We start from the raw sequence: 18,932 nt of genomic DNA, 5'->3' as shown, positions 1-18,932 counted from the left end.
CGGCCCCGCCCCTCCCCTCCCCCGCCACCCGGCTTGGCCTCAGCCCCCTCCCCTCCCAATTCTGGCTTGGGTCTTGGGGACGAAGATACTAGGGAAAAAGGCCTAGAGGCCGAAGATCCCAGTATCTTTCCTCCTCTCCCGCCACGCCCCCTTCCCAAGGAGGCGGAAGTGGGGGGGGGGGCAGCAGGGGTTGGTCACCTGAGCCCAACTCGCTTCAGTCAGAGAGGGCTTTTAGAGCCCTCGAGAGGATCCCTTCAGTGACCACGGCCCATGTCCTGCCCCACACACAATGACAAAGAAGAGATGGCACTAAGGATCTTTGCTTTTCTCCTCTCTCCAGCCCCCTCAACTGCAGTCCAATATTGTTACTAATTTCCTTCCTTTGGCCCACCTTGGCAGACAGCTCATTAACTGCCTGGAAGGAAATGCCCTCTGGTTCAAAGCAGCTTCCTGCCAAGAATTCATTCATTTAGCAAGAAATATGCAGGATCCCCCCCCGCCCCCCACCACCCGTGCCATGACACGGGCTGGGTGCCAGGAATGCAAAAGAAGATCCAGATGAGACAATCATGTTTTAAAAAAGCAACAAATACTGGAGTCAGAGGTGTTATCCCAGTGTGAGAGGTGCTAAACCAAGGTACAGGCAAAGTTTGAACCCAAAAGGCAGGATTGAGTAACTTCAGCCATTCATTCAATAATAATGTAGCATGTCTTCCATGCCAGGCTCTGTGCTAGGCATTGGGGGTATACACAGGTGAACCAGTGCATGTGGTGCCCAGTCCTCTGGAGTGCACAGTCTGGTGGACAAGATGGACACTGACTAGTGCCATATGAGCTAATCAGGAGACATCTGGGGAGTGTTAATAATGGGGACTCTTACTCTTCACTGGGGAGCCCAGAAAGGCTTCTCTGAGGAATGAGATCTAAAGGATGAAAGATAGCTGGGTGAAGATGGGATGGTGAGGGGCAAGGGAAGAGTTCTGGTCAGAAGAAACCTGTAGAGAGGCCCTTGAGCTGCTAGTAACTGGCTCATGAGAAAGCAGTGAATCGTCCAGCTTGCAGAGAGGGAGCACACAACAGAGTGAGGTGGGCCTAGGAAGGACCTGCAGGAGCTAGAGAGCTGCCCAGAGTAGTATTTGCAGGTGTAATCCAGGCAGATTTCTCCAGGTTCCAAAGACTAATGTTTTGAAAGAGGCTTACCTGTGTGTTGCTCTTTCTGAGCCCAACCCCACACTGTAGCCCCCTTTAACTTCTAGTGTCTGATGGTTGCAATTGGACCAACTTTGTCCCTGCTGAAGACATCCCCAAAATAAAGAACATAGATGATGACATCCCTGTTTCAATCTGTCACTCCCCAGTGGCCTGCACCACTCTGTTTACCTCCTCATTTAGTGACCATTGGCCTTCACCTGGGGGAAGCTATCAATAGCACTGGCTAGACTCCTTTCCATGTTCTGGGATTGTATGCTTTCCTATACATTTACTATCCCTAGATTCTCAGAAGAGCCCTGAGAGTTAAGTTTATCTCCACCGGACAGATAGGGAAACAGAGTCAGAAAGAGGCAGTGGCTTGCTTAGTACCATGTACAAATTCATTGGCCAGCACAATTGTTTGGCTCCCTGCCTTTTCTCTACTATACTTCAGGTATTTGCTAGCCTCCCAGCTTATCCACGAGCCCATGATGGTAGAGGCTAAGTAATCCCCTGCCTCTACCAGAGCCTTCAGCACCTAGGACAGGGCCCTGCACACCCAGGCTCTGGAGCCAAACCTGCTGATGTGAGAGGCTGTGGTAGAAGGGAAGGAAATGATTAAATGGTAGATCTGGGAACATGTTATAGCAGAAACTGTTTGGGCTTTGGATTTAACATGCACTTCGATGGGAATTGCCACTGTTACCAACACGCTCTGAGCCATGGTTCCCTCATCTGCCAAATGGGATTTAAGATATCCATCTGAGAAGGCTGTCGTGAAGATTAAATGAAATTGTATATGTGTCGAATGTCTATGGAAAAATACACAAGACATTGCTAATGATAGGTACTTCTGGAAGGGGACCTGAGTGGATGGGGCACCTGCTTTCATTGTTCCCCCTCTAGCAGTTGTGATGTTGTACCATGTGCATGTATTACCTGTCCAAAATAAATAGTGAAATACTTTAATAATATGTAAAACAACATAAAAACAATACTAAAATAGGCACTCTGTGCACTTTTGTTAAACTGAATGGAGTTTTGTGGTTTGAAGCACCAAGATGTATTATCGAGGAAAATCACTGAGTCTCCTTCAGAAAGTGATGCTGGCCTGAAGGTTTGCACAGTGCCGTGTCTTCAGGCAGGGGTGAAGATGGCTAACCAGGTGAGATGTTTTCCAGCCCAGAAATTCTACAGTTCAAACCCTCGTTCACAGAGGTAAATAGCATCCCAGCAGGCTCACTTTCTATTGAGAGATCCAAATCCCTGCAGGTAATAGGAGATGTGTGGGGACAAAGCAGGAGTCATGGGGAGGAAAGGCTGTGGGTCTGGGCAGCCCCTCAGCGGCTCCATTCTGTCCAGAGAGGATAAGACAGAGAGAGACTCCTGATCTGCTGACCTGGTCCTGCTCTTTTCTGGCTTAGTGAGCTAGCTCCCTGCCCAACCACCCTGTGGCCCCAAAGAAAGCTGAGAGCAGCAGGTGCAGAGCCTAAGGAGGGGAGTGGGCTTTCTCCTGTTACCCTCCAGGGATTGAGGTCCTGGCAGTGCAGGGCAGCCATTCATCAGCCAGCACAAAGAGACACTCTCTCAGCCACACAGAGACCAGGTCGGGTCACCTCAGACACTGGGGCATAACATCAGTGGGAACTTTAGAGGTGTCTTTTAAAAAACCCTTTGGACTTTCACATCTAGTGATATTGGTGGAAGGGTTGGGACAGGAAGGAAGCATTCTGTGGGAGATCCTGGGGAGGAAAAGGCAAAGATAGGCCCCAGCTTCAGTGAAATGGAGGAGGGCAGGTGGAATCAGAAAGGCTAGAAAAATAGGAGTTGGATGGGCGTGGTGGCTCATGCCTGTAATCCCAGCACTTTGGGAGGCCAAGATGGGCAGATGACTTGAGGTCAGGAGTTCGAGACCAGCCTGGTCAATATGGCGAAACCCCGTCTCTACTCAAAATAAAAGGAGTTAAAAGAAATAGAAATAGCCGGGCGTGGTGGCTCACAGCTGTAATCCCAGCACTTTGGGAGGCTGAGGCGGGCAGATCACCTGAGGTCAGGAGTTCAAGAGTAGCCCGGTGAAACCCCAGTTCTACTAAAAATACAAAACTTAGCCGGGTGTGGTGGTGTGCACCTGTAATTCCAGCTACTTGGGAGGCTGAGGCAGGGCAATCACTTGAACCCAGGAGACGGAGGTTGCAGTGAACCAAGATCGCACCACTGCACTCCAGCCTGGGCGACCAAGCGAGACTCCGTCTCAAAAAAAAAAAAAAAAAAAAAAGAAATAGAAATAGAAATAATTTATTCTGGAGAAGAAGCAACTAAGAAGGAAAAGGAAGGGAAGGCAAAGGCCTAGGACTGAGTGGCCATATTTTCATCTAAAGAAAAAATGTGACTGTGCCTTTTTCTGCTCTGAGCTTCCAGAGGAGGGAGGCTCTCTGTTTCCCTTCTGAGGCAGAGGGTGCAGTGTTTTAGTCTGGGGCAGGGATATCCTGCAGCTCCAATTTGGACAGGTCACCTTACTGACCCCTACCTTTGCTTCCTGTCCCCCTTTTCCTAATTAACACGAAACACACTGCCAGTCCCTGGTCAGTCTTGAAAACAGAGATAACTTTCATCAGAAGGGACAAAATGCAGATGCTTTCCTTGCTAAGCAATCAGAAATACTTAGAAATTACCGTCACTCACAGCATCCTGAGTCTGTTGTGTGTAGCACAGTGGGCTAGAGCCTATTCCTGTTACAGTCACCAGAGCATCAGCTCTGTGATCCAGATAGAAAGCCACAGTTTTCATCAATGAATATGTCATGTGCCTAGCACAGCACCGGACACTTCATGGATACAAGGATTCATTTCAGTCATCCTTTTCTTCAGGAGAGTCCTCATTGCCACCTTAGAGTCTGGACTGTGTGTAGCTTTAACTGACCGTCCACTTTCCTGGATGACAGTATCAGGCATGGCAATACCATCCCTCAACCCATACTTCACTGATATAATAAATACAAATGGATGCAAACAGGTGAGTATTACTTCATGGTCCCATCACAATCCACCAACCCATCTACACAATCTCTACTCATATTCTCTGCCTTCCCTGCAGCTGTAATAGATGAAAAGTCTCCATTCCTACTTAGGGCCAACTCCTGCATTTTTGCACTGGATCCCATCCACCCTCACTTCTGTGTCTTTGCTCCTTGAAATTATACCCTGTCTTTCCTGAATCATCAGTTTCTCCTTCAACCCTAGATCATCCCCACATACAGAAAAACATGCCTTAATGTTGCCTACCTTAAAAAAAAAACAGCTGGGCGCGGTGGCTTAAGCCCGTAATCTGAGCACTTTGGGAGGCCAAGGTGGACAGATCATGAGGTCAGGAGTTGGAGACCAGCCTGGCCAACATGGTGAAACCCCATCTCTACTAAAAATACAAAAAAATTAGCTGGGCGTGTTGGTGCGCACCTGTAATCCCAGCTACTTAGGAGGCCGAGGCAGGAGAATCGCTTGGACCCAGGAGGCAGAGGTTGCAGTGAGCCGAGATCATGCCACTGCACTCCAGCCTGGGCGACAGAGTGAGACTCCGTCTCATAAAAAATAAAATAAAATAAAAAAATCTTTCCTGGCTCCCACACCTTTTTCTAGGTAATAGCCCTTTTCTTTATCATTTTACAGCAAAACTCAAGATAGTTCTCTGTAATTACTCTACACTTTCTTACCTTTATTCACTCCTCAGCTCACTCCAGTTTGACTTCTGTCTTCACCACCCTGCTGACACTTCTCTTGTCAAAATCATCGACAGTCTCCATCTTGCAAAATCCAAAGGCTGAAGCCAGTTCAATTTCACCCATCATCGTAAGTGTATGACATAATTGACTGCTCTCTCCTCCTTCCAACTCTTCCCTTGAGACACTTCCTGGTACCCCTGCCTCACTGGCCATTCCTCTGTCTCTCCCTGGGCTCTTTTCTCCTCTCAATTCTCCCAAACCCACTCTCTAGGCAATTTTATTCCTTTGGCTTTAGAAACCAAGCTCTCTCCTAAGCTGAAGGCTTGCATATCTAAATGCTCATTTGACCTCTTCACTCAGCTGTTGTATTAGCTTCCTAGAGCTGCTTTAACAAAGTACTGCAAATTATGTGGCTTAAAATGGCAGAAATGTGTTGTCTTACAGTTCTGGAGGCTAGAAGTTCAAAATGAAGGTGTTGGCAGGGCCAGGCTGACCCCTCTAGGGGAGGATCCTTCCTTGCCTTTTCTAGCCCCAGGCGTTCCTAGGCTTGTAGCAGCATCACTCCAGTCTCTGCCGTCTTCATCACTGTGAGACCATCTTCTCTCTGTGTCTATGTCTTCATATGCTGTTCTTCTGTATGTGTTTTTGCTGAACTTGATCTCTCTCTCTTTTTTTTTTCTTTTTTTTTGAGACAAAGTTTCACTCTTGTTACTCAGGCTGGAATGCAATGGCGTGATCTCGGCTCACCGCAACCTCTGCCTCCCAGGTTTAAGCAATTCTCCTGCCTCGGCCTCCCAAGTAGCTGGGATTACAGGCATGAGCCACTGTGCCCGACCAATTGATCTCTCTCTCTCTCTTTTTTTTTTTAGACAGAGTTTCGCTCTTGTTGCCCAGGCTGGAGTGCAATGGCTCCACCTCAGCTCACTGCAACCTCTGCCTCCTGGGTTCAAGTGATTCTCCTGTCTCAGCCCCCTGAGTAGCTGGGATTACAGGTACCCACCACTACCCCCAGCTAATGTTTTGGTATTTTTAGTAGAGACAAGGTTTCTCCATGTTGGCCAGGCTGGTCTCAAACTCCTGACCTCAGGTGATCTGCCCCCCTCGGCCTCCCAAAGTGCTGGGATTAAAGGCATGAGCCACCATGCCGGGCCCATCTCTTTTTATAAAGATGATAGTTATATTGGATTAGAGCCACCCTCATGACCTTATCTTATTACATGTGCAAAGACCCTATTTCCACATAAGATCACATTGACAGGTATTGGGAATTAGGACTTTTTTGGGGGAGATACAAGTCAACCCATAACAGATGTCTACCAGGAACTTTGAATTTAACATGTCCATGATGGAATTCTTGATTTCCATACCTTTTGCTCCCAATCGCTCCTCCTTCAGTAATAGGACCATCAGCGCTGTCCGAAAATGTAGAGAACATCCTTGATTCCTCTCTTTTTCTCACCCTCCCACAGCTAATCTATCAGCCAGACCCATTGTTCAAATCCAACCACTTCTGTCTGTCTCCCTGGCTGCCCCTTGAGTCTAGTGTTCTTGCTCCTCTCCTGGCTGACTGCGCCAGCTTCCTCCCTGGCCTCCTGCTTCCACTCATTCTTCCCACTACAGTCTACTTTCCATCTAAAAGCCAGAGTGAGTGTTTTAAAGCACAAATCAGATCACATCCCTCCCACTGCTTAAAACCTTCCAAAGACTTCTTACTGGAATTAGAATAAAATCCAAGCTTCTTAACTTGGCTTATGAGGTTTTACACGGTCTGACCCTTCTTCTCTCGTTTACTACAACTCTCCCCCACACTCACCTCCTCTCCAGCTGCACAAGCCTTCCTTCTGGCTTCCCTGAGCGTTCCAAGATTGTTCTCGCTGAGGGCCTCACACTTGTTGTTCCTTCTGCCTGGAACACCCTTCCATCATCTTGGCATGAATAACTTTGTCTCATCATTCCAGGTGTATCTCAAATGTTACCTCCTGAGAGAAGCTCCCTATTGCAACAGGCACTCTCTATCCCCTTACTCTATCTTACTTTATTCATAGTTTTATTTCTAACTGAGAATGTTTTATTTATTGGCTTCTGTGTTACTATCCAACTCTCCTATTAGAATGTAAGGGGCCCCAATACCTACAGCAGAGTCAGTACATAGTAGGGCCTCCATATTATTTTTTTATTATTATTATTTTGAGATGGAGTCTCACTCTGTTGCCAGGCTGGGGTGCAGTGGTGCAATCTCGGGTCACTGCAACCTCTACCTCCTGGGTTCAAGTGATTCTCCTGCTTCAGCTTCCCGAGTAGCTGGGACTACAGGCATGCGCCACCACGCCCAGCTAATTTTTGTATTTTTAGTAGAGACAGGGTTTCACCATGTTGGCCAGGATGGTCTCAATCTCTTGACCTCGTGATCTGCCTGCCTCAGCCTCCCAAAGTGCTAGGATTATAGGCAAGAGCCACCGCGCCCGGCCTGGGACTCCATATTATTTATTAAATAACATAAATTTACTACTACATGCCAGGCACTGTACTAGGTATTGTTTTTGCAATAAGCAAATGGTAAAATATGTTTTTGTTTGTTTGTTTGTTTGTTTTTGAGACTGAGTCTTGCTCTATCATCCAGGCTGGAGTGCGGTGGTGCAATCTCTGCTCACTGCAACCTCCACCTCCCGGGTTCAAGCAATTCTGCTGCCTCAGCCTCTTGAGTAGCTGGGAATACAGGCGTCCGCCCCACGCCTGGCTAATTTTTGTAGTTTTAGTAGAGACGGGGTTTCACCATGTTGGCCAGGCTGGTCTCGAACTCCTGACCATGTGATGCGCCCACCTTGGCCTCCCAAAGTGCTGGGATTACAGGCATGAGCCACTGTGGCCGGCGGTAAAATATGTTTCTTCTTTATGAACAAGACAGTGACCCTTCCCCTGGGGAGCATGTCCCAGAGAAAACCAGGTGCTGAACAACTTGTTAGCAACATTATCTCTGAGGATGGGTAAGTTCTCTGTCTTGGGGCCACAGAAGTTTCTCCAAACCTACACCACTCCTGACCCTTCCCTGCCTCCCCATCTCAGTAGATGATCTTGCTTTCTACTTCGCAGAGAAAACTGAGGTCTGGACCAGGAACTGTTGCCCCAACCTATTTCCTTCCCTTTCCTCCTTTCTGCCTGCCCTTCTGGAAAGAGTGTAGGCTTTGCATTCAAGCAAACACAGGTGCTAACTGTGGGTTTGTGAGTTAAATTGGGCAAATTACTTAACCTCTGAGTCTCAGTTTCCTCATCTGTAAAATGATCATGATAACACCTACCTCATTAGGTTGTCCTGAAGATTAAATGAAACATCCTATATCAACATGCCTGTCTTTTCATAGTTGCTCAGTAAATGGTCCATTCCTTTCTCTGACCCTCTCTCCCCAGCCACCTGATGAGATAAGTGCTATCCTTCCTGTTTTACAGATGAGGAAACTGAAGGCAAGTCTACTGATGTTCAAGTCTGTCAGTTAACTTACCCAAAGTCACATGTTGCTAAGTGGCAGGCCCTGAGTTAATTCCATATCTCAGACTCCAGCCCCAGGGGATCGCGCTGCTACTGCAAAAAGCAAATGCGAAGACAATCTGTTGGCATTTTAATAATGCCGAATTAATTCAATTTAAAGATTGTTCCTTAGTCTGACATTTTGTCCATTCTCTCTCTCTCTCCCCACCACCCTTCGTGTTGTTAGAATGTCCTTTATCTCTCTTTCTCTTTTTTTTTTTTTTTTTGAGATAGGGTCTCACTCTGTCACTCAGGCTGGAGTGCAGTGGCACGATCTTGGCTCACTGCAGCCTTGGGCTCAGGTGATTCACCCACCTCAGCCTCCTGAATAGCTGGGTCTACAGGCATGTGCCACCATGCCCAGCTAATTATTTGCATTTTTAGTAGAGATGGGGTTTTGCCATGTTGCCCAGGCTGGTCTTGAACTCCTGGCCTCAAGTGATCTGCCTGCCTTGGCCTCCCAAAGTGCTGGGATTACATGTGTGAGCCACTGTGCCCAGCCTAGAATGTCCTTTATCTTAAGAAATGATTATTGTATTTTTTCCTTACTTGGAAAGAAAGCTAGCTATGCAACATCCACCCCCTGCATTACAAAACTGCCTTAAACAGCCTAGGTAGGCTGCCCCTCCTTATCTCTGGCAAAGGGCTGGCCCCAGAATGTCTGTATTAGAGGGGCTAAAGTTGGTGCTTTGGTTGGGAAGAGGAAGTCGAGGAATTGTCTAAAAGCTAGTTAAATAACTATTAACCTTTTTTTGAAGGAATTAATGGAGAATTCAGAGAAATCAGAGCTTCTACCCCACCACCCTCTGTCATTGCACTGCCCTGGCACATGGGCACAACGTCTTCTGAGAAGGGACACAAACTGCTCAGACATGCGGCATCCTCCCTGTAGTCCTCTTTTCCTGGCCAGTCGGAGAACGATCTCTGCCTTTCACTTCTGAACAGCTTCCAGCATGCCCCATAGGGAACATTTTGGATTTGAATGAAGAGCATAAAAATGTGGTCAGCATATTGGCCTTGGTATTTGATTTTCTTTTTTCCATGCAACCGGCCCCAGGAGGTGACTGACAAGTTGGGCCAAGTGCACTGAAAGCCCTGTCTCAGCTGGCCCATAACTCCTGAGCTCACAGACCCCTAAGGACCCCGTGAGCCAGCAGAGAGCCATAAATCCAGCAAGCTGGAGGCTGGGAGCTCACTGATTGCACTGGGGAAAAGCAGCCTGATCTGATTGCTATGTGAGCTGGAGAGAGAAAAGGTGGTAACTGGAGTGCTGGAAATACAACGACTTTGGAACAAAATGAAGCAACAGAGGAATGGCAGGAGGGACTGTGGTTTTCTCATCTGTACAACAAAGGGGCTGGATTGGACTGCCTCTGAAGCCCTTTCATCACAGAAATTCTGTGTTTCTCTTTGTAACTAAGGTCAAACAGATGTGGGAGTGTGTCAGGATGGGAAAGCAAGATCGGGGGACCCAGAGAAGCCAGAAGAGGCAACGAGGAGGCCAACATATTTACTGCCCAATTACTATCACATTTTTTGGTGTGTGTGTGAGACAGGGTCTCACTCTGTCTCCCAGACTGGAGTGAAGTGGTACGATCTCAGCTCACTACAAACTCCGCCTCCCAGGTTCAAGCGATGCTCATACCTCAGCCTCCTGAGTAGCTGGGATTACAGGCACATGCCACCACACCTGGCTATTTTTTTATTTTTAGTAGAGATGGGGTTTCACCATGTTGGCCAGGCCGGTCTCGAACTCCTGGCCTTAAGCCACTCACCTGCTCAGCCTCCCAAAGTGCTGGGATTACAGGTGTGAGCCACTGCACCCGGCCAACTATCACATTTAATTCTCAGAATAACAAGTGAGATAGATATAGTTATTGCCATTTTACAGAGAACACTGAAGTACAGAGGCTACATTAATATCTCAAGGTCACAAGGCTCCGTGCTCAGGCTGGGATTCCAACCCAGGCAGTCTGACCCAGAGCCTGCACGCTTGGTCATGAAGCCCTCTCGCCTGAGTATGCAATGTGACCAGGAAAACCCTGGAGGAAACATGTACACAACTTGTGTTTCCTTACTTTTAAGGGTAAGAGTGGAAAACAGATAGTCCCCATGGAGTAGATTGTCCAAAATACACATCTGTCTTCTGGGAAAGAGGAGTGTGTGTGTGTGTGTGTGTGTGTGTGTGTGTGTCCATAGGGGATGTAACAGACAGAACCAAGAAGCATGTAGGTGAAAATATTTAATAGGGATGAATGTAAATTCCTGTACCTGGGCACAGAATCCCCATTATATAAAAATAGAATAGAGAGTTAGGATCAGAAAGCATCAATTTAGGGGCTTCACCTGACAGTAAGCTCAGGTTGAACACCAGTGTGGTGAGGCTTCCAGAAAAGCCCACCACAGGGCTGCATCAACAGAAGGGAAGTGTCCCACACCAGGACAGAACCCTTAGAGCATTCGCGCTAGGTTGAGTTCCAGGCCCCTCGCTATAAGAGGGACAGAGCCAGGCCGGAGAGGATAAAGAGGAGAGAAACAGGGATAGAGATGGACATCTGAGGAAGAGGTAAAACACCAGTTGAAAGAACCAGGCCAGACATGGTGGCTCATGCCTGTAATCCCAGCACTCTGGGAGGCCGAGGCAGGTGGATCACCTGAGGTCAGGAGTTTGAGACCAGCCTGGCTAACATGGTGAAATCCCGTCTCTACTGAAAATACAAAAATTAGTCAGGTGCAGTGGTGGGCACCTGTAATCCCAGCTACTTGGAAGGCTGAGGCAGGAGAATTGCTTGAACCCAGGAGACAGAGGTTGCAGTGAGCCAAGATTGTGCCACTGCACTCCAGCGTGGGCAACAGAGAGACTCTGTCATAAAAAAAAGAAAAGAAAAAGAAAGAACCACGTGACATTGTGCAAGTTACACCATACATCACAACGTCAGTTTTCCTATCTGCAAAAGGGGTTTATTAGTAGGGTTGGCATAGAGATTAAATGAGGTAATGCATGTAAAGTGCTTAGCTGGGGGCTGGACATAATAAACGTTAGCGGCACCAGCCGTTATTAAACACTGAGCATGCTCACCTCAGACAAGGGGTGCATCAGGGACCTGGCTGGAGGATCAAGCACAGGGATCTCCATGGCATGGGTCCAGAGTCACAGCTCTGCATGTAGCTTAGTGAAGCCAAAGGCCCCACAAGTTGTTCCTCATCCTCCGACATAAGTTCTATTAAACCTCAGCAGCTCATTCTTCTTGGTGGTAGTGAGTTCTCTTAGTGATCAAAGCACAAAGGTGTCTGGCTAGCACTGTTCCCTCCTTTTGGGCAGGCTAGTTGGGTGGGCAGGGAGTGCAGGGGCCATGGGACCAGCAGGGCCCCCAGTGACTGCCAAGGTCCAAAGCACCTCCTGCTGGCTCATTCAGCCCCCTCCTGTCCTGGTCCTTTCCCTTCCCCAGCCCACAGCCCCATCTTGTCCTCCTCCACCCTCCTTGCTCTCTTGCTGGGAGCAGGGACAGCAATGCTAGTCTCCCCTTTGACGCTTTTCCTGAACATTGGCTGAGCATCAGTTTCCTACACTGGCAGAAGCGAGACACACAGTAGGCTTTCAAGGACAGAGAGGAGGAGGACTGAATGCTTAGAAGACAGCAAAGTACATCACAGGCTGTTGGGTTGGAAAGCACCTGCAGGATCACCTAGTTTAATCCTTAGACTTGGTGGTTTTCTAACTGTACTGAGCATAGAATTATTTGCGGTAGATTGTTTAAATGCAGATTCCCGGGCCCTACGTACTGAAATACAGTCTCTTGGGTGGATTCCCAGGAATTTCATTTGTAACCAGCTCCAGCAGGTGATAGCCCATGCAGGTGGTCTGGGTGGACATTTTGAGGAACACTGCCCTTATTCCTGACTCCTCTCCATATTTCTACTACATTCCTGCCACATAGCCATGAGAAAACTCACAGAAAAGAGTTCACAGAACGCCTCTGCTCTCAACTCATTCACAGTCTAGCTGGAGACAGAGGACAGCCACAGGAGCAGTTAGTGCTCAGGTCTTGACCGAGGGCCTGCCATGGGAGTTCAGAGGCAGGCTGGCCCAACTCAAGGCTCCGGGAGGAGACAAGGTTTGAGCAGGGCCAGGACAACCGGATATGGTTTTCTTCCCTAGTCAGCTAAGATCTGTTCTTAGTGGAGGTGCTCAATTAGCCAAGCTCACGAATTCTGCATGTCTGACTGACTTTCATCCACCTCCCTCTCCTCCCTTCAGATGGAGCCCTCTGCTCTCTGGGATGTAATTACGATATCTGGCCTGTTTTAATGAAGGCAAAAATATTCAGTATTTGTATGCGACTTCTCCCATGTTGGAGAGGGTGGGAGGGGGCAGGGCGGGGAGGCGGAGCTTTGGGAGAATGAGACACTAATAACCGCACCTTTGCACTACCATCTAGCGTCTCAGTTCACAAAGTCCATTCACAAGTATTTTCTCATGGAATCTATGGCCCTACCACGGCGGCCAAGTGTTTTAGAACCATTGGTGCCAGCAAGGTGTGTCTGCATGGTGTTTTAAATGATGTTGACATTATGTCAGCTCAAGTAAATCAATATTTCCATGTCAACCAACTCATTTAGCTGAGAGTTCACATACCAGGATATCAGTTAACTTACATCAAAAATGTTTCATTAGGAAGTCAGTTTTTATTTCTCTTATTGTTCATGGTGATGTTCACTGACCTATTCCTAGCATGTTACACTAACCTTGAACTGCTGATTGGAATAAGCACAATTATTTTACAAACCACTAGAAAAATAAAGAGTTTTATTAGTTACTATACAACCATTGGTTGTAAACTATGTGCCAATTTCAAAGATACTAAAATTTGAAAAATAATGCATGTTTAAATCTGTAAAATGGGCCAGGCACACTGGCTCATGCCTGTAATCCGAGCACTTTGGGAGGCCGAGGCAAGCAGATCACTTCAGGTCAGGAGTTCAAGACCAGAATGGCCAACATGGAGAATCCCCGCCTCTGCTAAAAATACAAAAATTAGCCAGGTGTGGTAGCAGTGCCTGTAATCCCAGCTACTCAGGAGGCTGAGGCAGGAGAATCACTTGAACCTGGGAGGCGGAGGTTGCAGTGAGCCAAGATCACACCACTGTACTCCAGGCTGGGCGACAGAGCAAGACTCTATCTAAAAAAGAATAAATAAATAAAAATAAATAAATCAGGAAAATGGTCTAGGTGACAATGAACACAACAATAAACATTAGTCCACCTGACTTTGGCACATGAATTTTTTTTTTTTTGAGACAGAGTCTCTGTCACCCAGGCTGGAGTGCAGTGGTGCGATCTCGGCTCACTGCAAGTTCCGCCTTCCGGGTTCACGCCATTCTCCTGCCTCAGCCTCCCGAGTAGCTGGGACTACAGTCACTCACCACCATGCCTGGCTAATTTTTTGTATTTTTAGTAGAGATGGGGTTTCACCATGTTAGCCAGGATGGTCTTGATCTCCTGACCTTGTGATCCGCCCACCTCGGCCTCCCAAAGTGCTGGGATTACAGGTGTGAGCCACCACACCCAGCTGGCACATGAATTTTTTTACTCAACATTGATCCCAAATTCAATAGCAAATGGGAGAGGTACAGAAGGAGAGAGGTGAGAGGCAGTTTCCAACTTATCAAGCTAGAAGATCATAGACCATTTTTCTTATGCTCTAAAAGAGCATAGAGACTTAAAATTTTACAGTTCCATTTCATAGGTGAAATTATCAGTGCTCCAAGACATACATGGCTGCTCAAGGCCACACAGGTAGGAGTGGCGTGGAACTCAACACTAGGGCTTCTGCTTCAAAATTCAGTGACCTAAACAACTCAAATTCCATCAACTGATGGGTGAATGGATAAACAAAATATGGTATAACCACATGGTAGAATATTATTCAGCCAGAAAAAGGAGTGAAATACTGATACATGCTACAACATGGCGAACCTTGAAAACATTCTGCTAAGTGTAAGAAGTCAGACACAAAAAGCACATGTTTATTTATATGAAATATCTAGAATAGGCAAGTCCACCGACAAGAAAACAGCTGAGTGGTTGCCAGGGGCTGAGAGGAGGGGCAATAGGAGTGACTGCTCATGGGAATGGGGTTTCCTTTTGGGGGGATGAAATGTGCTGGAACTAGATGGTGGTGATGACACACATCCAATGTACTAAGTGTCACTAGTGGCCGGGCGCGGTGGCTCATTCCTGTAATCCCAGCACTTTGGGAGGCTGAGGTGGGCGGATCACGAGATCAGGAGTTCAAGACCAGCCTGGCTGATATGGTGAAACCCAGTCTCTACTAAAAATACAAAAATTAGCCAGAAGTGGTGCACGCCTGTAATTCCAGCTACTCGGGAAGCTGAGACAGGAGAATTGCTTGAACCTGGAAGGTGGAGGTTGCAGTGAACCGAGATCACACCACTGGACTCTAGACTGGGCGACAGAGCGAGACTCCGTCTCAAAAAAATAAATAAACAAAAAATAAATGTCACTAGTGGTAAATTTTATGTTCTGTGTATTTTACTACGATTGAAAGGAAGGAAGGAAGGAAAGAGGGAGGGAGGGAAGGAAGGAAGGAGAAAGCAAGAAAGAGGGAAGGAAGGAAGGAGAAAGCAAGAAAGAGGAAGGAAGGAAGGAAGTCAGGGAAAATCAAATATTCCATGTTCCCTCCTCCCTGGTACTGTGCAGCCCTGGTGTGCAGGCTGGCACAGCAAGTGCCTACCATGCAGGGGGCACTGAATAAATTGTTGATAGAATCGGGGGTCGCCACTGTTTTAGAGAATTGTAGGAAATCCCCAGAGAAAAGACAGCGCATTGCTCTGGAGGTCACAGTCAGGAGGCTGGGGGTGGAGGTGGGCAGAGAGAAAAAGAAGTGAGAAAAGAGAGCTGTGGAGGGACAGGCAAATGGGAGAAACAGGAAAAAAGAAAAGAAAGAAGAGAGAAAAGTGGGGAAGGGGAAAGGGTCTTCTCTCCAGAGAAAGCAGGGCAGGAAGGAGAGAAGAGCGTGGGCTGAGGTGAGTGGAGGAAGGAGGGGCAGCGGGGAGAAGCTGGGGCAGCTGGAGAGCTAAGGTGCCAGAGGAGAGGGCACAGCGGGCACTTGGCAAGCCCACTCCCCACCCTCCACCCGGGTTGTGCCCCTCCTCCTCCCACAGGAAGATGAGCAGAGCTGGCCTGAGATCCTCTGTCTTCATTACACCGTCCCCACCAGCCCTGTCACTTCTTGCCAGAAAACTCATCAATATTCTCCTGAGACTTGCCAGACCCAGCCCCTTTCCTCCCCTGCCCCCACCCCAGCCCCCCACCATCCTCCAAGGCCATGTGCCTGGACCATCTGATGAGCACACCTGAGTCCTCCGCTCCAGGGTCCCTGCTCTTCTCTCTCTCCTCGGTAGATCCAACCAGGGCCCTCCCTCCTGGCCGCAGGGTCCGTGCTAGGGAGGAAATGGACGCATTCCCTGGAGCTGGGGAGAAGCCTTCCTGGAAGCCAGCCGGGCTGAGAGGGGCTATCTCAGTGTGTCAGCCCCATGGGGAAGACATCCTTGACCCCTGTGTTTGAAATTTCAAAGCACCCCCCAGCACTTGGTATCACTTGCATGCACTTCATTTTTCTCTAGTCTAAACCCTTGACCGTTGTCTAGTATGGGCTCTGTATGTATAACCTATAGTGCATATTTATGTTGTTTATTCATCTCCTCCTTGTAGAATACTCTGGGAGGGCAGGGCTTATGTCAGATGTGTTCACTGCTGCATACCCACGCCTAGGACAGTTCTGGGAACATAAGTGGAATGAATGAGTGTTGCAGTGTTGGGTTTGGACGCCCAGCAGCAAAGTGTTGGCACCTTCTGGGTGCCTAACAGCCTCACTAAAGATTGGGATAGGGAAGTTTCAGTACTGAAATCCAATGGCTTCAATACCAAGAAACAAAAGCAGAAACCAGATTTAAAAATTCCTCTGATTCTCACCCATCCAGTGGCGTCTGTTACCTTTAGAATAAAACTCGAACTATTTCCCAACCTGGCCCAACTTGATGAGGCCCCTGGCTGCATTTTTCATCTCATTTCCTACTAAGCTCTGCCTCATTCACTCTGCAGAAGCCACTGTGGACCTCTTGCAGCTGCTCCAACCCTTGTCCCAACCTACCAAGGTTATTCCCCACTCAGTGTTTTAGCACCACAGCCCAGACTTTAATACAGGCAGGTGACCCCGGAGAGCTCAGTGGGTAGAGCATCAGACTTTTAATCTGAGGGTCCAGGGTTCAAGTCCTTGTTCGGGCGTCCTATTTTGGCTGGGCACGGTGGCTCACTCCTGTAATCCCAGCACTTTGGGAGGCTGAGACGGGAGGATCACAAGGTCAGGAGTTCGAGACCAGCCTGGTAAGTATGGTGCAATCCTGTCTCTACTAAAAAGTGCAAAAATTAGCCGGGCATGGTGGCGTGTGCCTGTAATCCCAGCTACTTGGGAGGCTGAGGCAGGAGAATTGCTGGCAGGGTGAAGTTGCAGTGAGCCAACATCGTGCCACTGCACTCCAGCCTGGGTGACAGAGTGAGACTCTTGTCTCAAAAAGAAAAAAAATACAGGCAGGCAACTGGCTTCAGACAGCCTGTCCCTCATTCTATTTAGGTCTCAGCTAGAATCTCACCTCCTCAGAGATGCCTGCCCTGACCACCTAAGCTAACACAGCATCCCCCATCCCTCTCCAACCCCTGACCTGCTTTTTCCCTTCTGGTGCTACCTGACTATATAGTACATATGTTTGTTTATGGCTCTTTCATTAGAGTGTAAGCTCCATGAGGGCAGGAACTTTGGTTCACCCCAGGTAGTAGGTGCTGTTGGTACTTTGCTCACCTCCTTTGTTCTAACTACAGAGCAGTGCTTAACCATCCACCAGCATCTGCCTTTCTTTGCCAGATGGCTTTCTCCTGCGGTACCTGCTTTGCTTGCCTTGTGATATGGCTTGGCTCTGTGTTCCTACTCAGATCTCACCTTGACTTGTAATAATCTCCATGTGTCAAGGGCGGGACCAGGTGGAGATAATCGAATCATGGAGGTGGTTCCCCCATACTGTTTTCATGATAGTGAGTTCTCACCAGAGATCTGATGGTTTTATAAGGGGCGAAATTCCCCCTTTGGTCAGCTCTCATTCTTCTCTTTCCTGCTGCCATGTGAAGAAGGACATGTTTGTTTCCCCTTCTGCCATGATTGCAAGTTTCCTGAGGTCTCCCCAGCCCTGCAGAACTGTGAGTCAATTAAATCTCTTTCCTTTTTAAATTACCCAGTCTCAGGCAGTTCTTTATAGCGGTGTGAAAACGGACTAATACACCTTGCATCCAGCAAAAGGTAATTCTCAGGAAACTAACACACACCCCAGAAACCCTCAACCAATGGCAGTTAATAGCTCTCGGGTAGCAAGTATTATTACTAGCATATTTAGTGAACCTGAGGTATTTTGAGTATAAACAAGTGTTATAAGTAGAGGAAGGGATCCTACTAGTGTGTAAAATAGGAAGTATGAGCTTGGATTGAGGTGTTCTGGTTGGTTGCCTCAGTGGGTGATGATGATTAGGGTAGAAACTAATCGTTGTTGGGAGCTGGTGTATAACATACCTCTACCCCTTTGTTTCCCAGGTAAAATGATTCTGTGGTGCCCATTCTAACCTGGCTCCCAGAGTTACTCAGTGGCCTTGAGCTTTGATGACTCCCAGGGGTAATTTGCCTGATAATGATCCTTTATGGGCTGCCTTCCCTTCCCAGTTTCCCTTCCCTATTCCACTCCTGGTATATCCTGGGATCACTTCCTAAATAAAATTCTACAGTTAAAACTTTATTTCAAATTGGAATGCTTCATACGTTGCTGGTGGGAATGTAAAATGGTGCAGCTGCTTTGGAGGATAGTTTGGCAGGTTCCCAAAATGTTAAATATGGAGCTACCATATGACCCAACATTTCCACTAGGTATCTATACCTGAAAGAATCGAAACATATGTCTGCACAAAAACTTGTACATAAATATTTATAGCAGCATAATCCATAATAGCAAGAAAGTGGAAACCACCCAAATGTCCATGAAATGGTGAATGAATAAGCTAAATGTGGTACATCCATACAATGGAATAGTATTCAGCCATAGAAAGGAATGAAGTACTAATACGTGCTACAACATGGATGAACTTTGAAAACATTATGCTAGATGAATGAAGCTAGTCACAAAGGGCCACATATTGTATGATTCCATTGATATGAAAGTCCAGAATAGGGAAATCTATAGAGACAAAAAGTATATTTGTGATTGCTAGGGGTCAGGAGAAGAGGAGAATGGGAATAACTGCTAATGTGTATGAGGTTTCTTTATAGGGTGATGAAAGTGTTCTAAAATTGTGATGGTTGCACAACTCTTAATATACTAAAAATCACCACATTATACACTTTGAAGAGGTAAATTATATGGTATGTGAGTTATATCTCAATAAAG

The 18,932-nt window shown here is 47.4% G+C and overlaps 1 non-coding gene across 1 annotated transcript; it reads left to right on the top strand.

The window, feature by feature from the left end:
* The first annotated feature begins 16,664 nt into the window (after positions 1-16,664).
* Positions 16,665-16,737, top strand: TRNAK-UUU (transfer RNA lysine (anticodon UUU)). Its single transcript has one exon. It is a non-coding gene; the product is annotated as a tRNA-Lys (tRNA).
* Positions 16,738-18,932: the final 2,195 nt, after the last annotated feature.

This window comes from Pan troglodytes, chromosome 1 (genome assembly GCF_028858775.2).
Source record: "Pan troglodytes isolate AG18354 chromosome 1, NHGRI_mPanTro3-v2.0_pri, whole genome shotgun sequence".
NCBI classification, from domain to species: domain Eukaryota; kingdom Metazoa; phylum Chordata; class Mammalia; order Primates; family Hominidae; genus Pan; species Pan troglodytes.
The sequence above is the reverse complement of the archived record's forward strand: the minus strand, read 5'-3'. Positions and strand labels throughout refer to the sequence as shown.